The sequence below is a fragment of the Pararge aegeria genome, chromosome 16 (assembly GCF_905163445.1).
Source record: "Pararge aegeria chromosome 16, ilParAegt1.1, whole genome shotgun sequence".
NCBI lineage: Eukaryota > Metazoa > Arthropoda > Insecta > Lepidoptera > Nymphalidae > Pararge > Pararge aegeria.
Genome location: NC_053195.1, coordinates 10489536 through 10493998, shown reverse-complemented (window position 1 = coordinate 10493998; position 4463 = coordinate 10489536).

Here is a 4463-nt window from a genome sequence, read left to right as displayed (position 1 = left end):
GCAAACAATAATATGATGACCTCGATGGAGCAGCGGTGAGTGAGTGTGGTTTAAAGTGGGAGGTCCTGGGTTCGATTCCCGGCAGGCAATTTGGAAATTTATAATTTCAGAATTTTCTCTGGTTTGGTCTTTTGGGAGGCTTCCGCCGTGGCTGTTTACCAACCCTACCGACAAAGACATGTCGCTTATCGATTTAGCGTTCCGGTACGATGTCGCGTAAAAAACGGATCTAACGGACTAATCCGATATACTATACTATCACTATCACTATGTACTATACTATCTAACTAGATAAGATGGCAGATGGAAAGTTGTAGTTTATTTTATTAAAGCTGTATGAACCAGCTTTATAAACTAAACTAACCTTAAGCCGGGGTAGGTTTACCCCTAATAGGTTTCATGGTTTAAAATACCGGGATCTGAATTTGCTTGGCAAAACGCGGCCGATAGATCGTCAAGGCAGTCAATTAGAAGCGATAAATCAAATTTAAAGAGCCCACCGACCCCCATTGCAGCAGCGTGGTGGGTCTTTGCTTTAAAACCCCTCTCTTCTATCTGCAAGGTGGCCTGTGCCCAGTAGTGGGACGCCAATGATGTTGTTATAACAATATAACAAAGTTACAAAGATGTTATTTTGTAACATTTGCGTGGAAAAAATACATGCGTAGGTACTTTTCACAAATGTGGGACTTATCTCTAAATCATTAAAAGCTCATACTTTGTAATGCATTAATAGCTAATGCTACTCTTTAACATGCGCTTTCCATTTGTGCAAATTTCCCTCCATGGAGGTACTTAGACCAGTAGGTAAGTAGGTGGAATTTCGTAAAAGAGGTCATTGCGGAATTGAATTTCCGCAGGCCTATTCTATATCTCAGTTGACACCAAATTTAGCTAGCCACTGTTAAAATTTGCCACCAAATAACCTGTTAAATCGTCGTTTTGTATATTGGATAGAAGCAACAATTATTATTAACAATTATTCATTGTAAAGTCAACATCTCCTGAGGATGCTCCGGTTTCGGAGCGAAACGTGCGTAGAGGGTACATTGCCGAAGATCTGCGTGGTGTAGAGTATAAGGATTGAAGAAATTATAAATTACACCATGCAGATTCTCCTGCTTTTCGCGGAGTATAGCAAATTAGGCTTAATTTTCATGATACTACATTTTGTATTCCAAAACGTAGTTTCCAACTATGTTTAATTCAACTCGGTTGGAAACCAGAATCGGTTGGCTGATACAATTTAAATTATTGTGTGGGCGTTAATTGTTTCATGGCAATTTTTAACAGTGGCCAGCTATATTGGGTGTCAACTGAGATACAAAATAACCGTGATGGTCTGTCTGGGCAGCATTCGAAAAATTTCCTCGTAGGCCTGTGTGTATTGTATAATACTTAAGTTAGTGTATGTTGATAAAGTAACAATAAAGCTATTTTAGCGATTGGATCGCTATCAAGCTCAAATATCGGCACGATGTTTTAGCTCGTTTTAGCCATATTTATATGATTTCTTTATTCGAATTCGTTCAATTTCAGTACAGAAAAATGCTTTGGCTGTTGGTATTATTCTTGCCGTATCTTTGTCACCTCGCGGCCGTGTGTTGTCGACGTTAGTGACTCGGCCTAGGTCTTTGTTTAGATATGTGCGATTTATGTTTATGTCGACCCTACTGATCAACATGGCGGTTTTGTTTCTAGTTTCTGTGCTATCGGGAAACTAGTTTGCGGTGAAAGCACTAGGCATCTCGCAGCTTAAGTATTTGCGATAAATAATATAATTGTATGTATCGTTGTTTACGATTACAGTAATCGTTCTAAGTGGGCTACAAGTTGGATGTTTAAAGCTTAGAAATCGCAACTAATGCATCGTGGTCATATAATGGTGTATCTTTTTTTGTTTTTTTTTTTTGTAATTTTACAAATACTTTTTACTAAACTTCTCAACGTTCTTGTATAAAACAAACAATAAAATCGAATTCGATACGTTTTACCCTATTACCTTTTACCAATTTTTTAAAATTTGCGGATTAATACTTGTTGACTTGTTTATTTTTTATTTAGTCGTTAGATAGAAGAAAGCTGTCGATCTTAACTTGTTTAGCCAAGCAGTTAAAAGAGATGCGCCTTACACAAAAGAAAACATTTACCTAACTGATATATTGTATACATTGGTCATCTGTAACGCAGTATATAAAATAGACCTTGATATTTTATAATGTATAACCACTGTTAAGTTAAATAACTTAACAGTGCTTTGGTGCTACAGTAACTATCAACAAAGATATCATCTGGATTCCACAACAAATTCTGTTCCGGTACACACCTGCTGCCCGTAGCTGCACTAGATTCAATAACAAAGTAAAAAATTCTAACATTGTAATTAGACAAGTAAAAGGGCGTGACAGATGCGGTCACGGTCATGGATCGCTGCCTTCAGTTGACAGGCCCCCTGTGCAGATGAACCTTTGAGCATATGATTAAGTATGTGTTTGGATTTTTCTTATACAACGATAGACAACTAGAGATTTCTAGTGCAAAATCAAGTGTTATGTGTATTAAAAACACTTAATCGGCTGTATTATTATTAATTTCTTCTCACACCACGACACTACCAACTAGCTTAGCAGATCAATAAAGACTGATTCCCTCTCTTTAAGAAACCGAAATGAAATTTTAAATGAGTACTCACTTTGATTAATCACAATATGTTATCATAATTACCGGAAGTCAAAATTGAGCTACTAAGGATTAAAAAATATGAAAATCGTTAAACATCTCTATGAAAATTACAAGTTCAATTAAACATATTTTTACGGAAGTTTGAACAATATTTATATTTTTAAACTTAATTTTTAATAATTAGTATTTTTATTTTATACAACTTACGTAGTGTTCCAAAAGTTTTAATAAAATTAACAACTTATTTTAATAAAAGCTAACATGTGTGCAATTTATTTGTTAACAAAATCTACATCCTTAGAAAATAGATATACTTACATATCTCGATACACTACCACTGACCAAACCTATAACTACCTATAACGAATTCAAGAATTCTTCATTCATGTAGTTCTATCACAATTTATCATCACTTTCGTGCATGTTATATGTAACCTTGATGGTAACTTAAATCAAAAGCTAATAGGGTCCCATTTTACGCGCCCTGATGGTCTAAGAAGAGCCCACAACAAACTTAGCCGGGTACTTCTATGTTATCACCTTATCACAGTCTAAGTATTAGTATCGACAGCCGACTGGCGCAGTGGGCAGCGACCCTGCTTTCTGAGTCCAAGGCCGTGGGTTCGATTCCCGCAACTGGAAAATGTTTGTGTGATGAGCATTAAGTGTTTTTCAGTGTCTGGGTGTTTATATGTATTTTCTAAGTATTTATGTATATATAATTCATAAAAATATTCATCAGTCATCTTAGTACCCATAACACAAGCTACGCTTACTTTGGGGCTAGGTGGCGATGTGTGTATTGTCGTAGTATATTTATTTATTTATTTATTTATTTATTAACATTTGGCTATGAAGTCAGAGCAATTCATACTAAGGTTCTTTATCCGATTATTGACAAGTTACTATAAGGTATACTATCAGTTTACGTTTTATATAAACTTTGAACTTATTATGAGATATCTCAAAGATTTCATTCGGTAATTTAAAAGCGTCAAGGTTCAAAGTGAGTCTATCAAGGAAAAAAACTATTAGGCTCAAACCAGTGAGCTTATAGTAACATATTAAATCAAAGGCTTAAGCTATTAAGCTTAATTTGTTTCATTTTCATTGCAATTAACTGTACACGGCGCGTCATACTTCCAGTCAGTACTTACTCCGAAGAAGGTATATAGGTTAATAAATCAAAAGCTTATCTGGATTCATCTCTAGATTGACTTTCTATAAAGATTATAATTACAAATCAAATCGATAGACTCCATGAGCTCGGACAAATAGCATATTTAGTTATCTTATCGAGCGATCAGATTTCAGATTGAGAACCGAGCATAGCATTCGCGACCTGTGGTCACCGTCACTCAATCAGCGGTACCGCGATACTGCGATTTCTCCACGTAAATGTCACGCCAGTAAACCCATCTGCGGTTTACTAGAGAACTTATTTCCTCTTATCCGAGCCCAATCAACTATGTAGATTATGAGATTGCCGAATTGCAATTTCGGTGACCGTGCCGTGAGAACAGTATGCGACAGGTGGTGGTAGCTCTCCCCGACTTCAGCGTGGCTAACTGTTCGTGAAGCGAGGCGTACCACCGGCCACCGCGCACTGCGCAGTCCTGTGTCGAGACGTCTCAGGCGCACCACGCAAACGGAAGTCGCAGCTCCAATCTTGCGCCGCTCGTCACTTTCGCGGGAAAGCTTTGCGTTCATTGCGCGTGCGACCCCGCCGCGGAAAAACTAAAAGTGCCAGTGCAATTATTTATACATTTAGCAATTTTTAG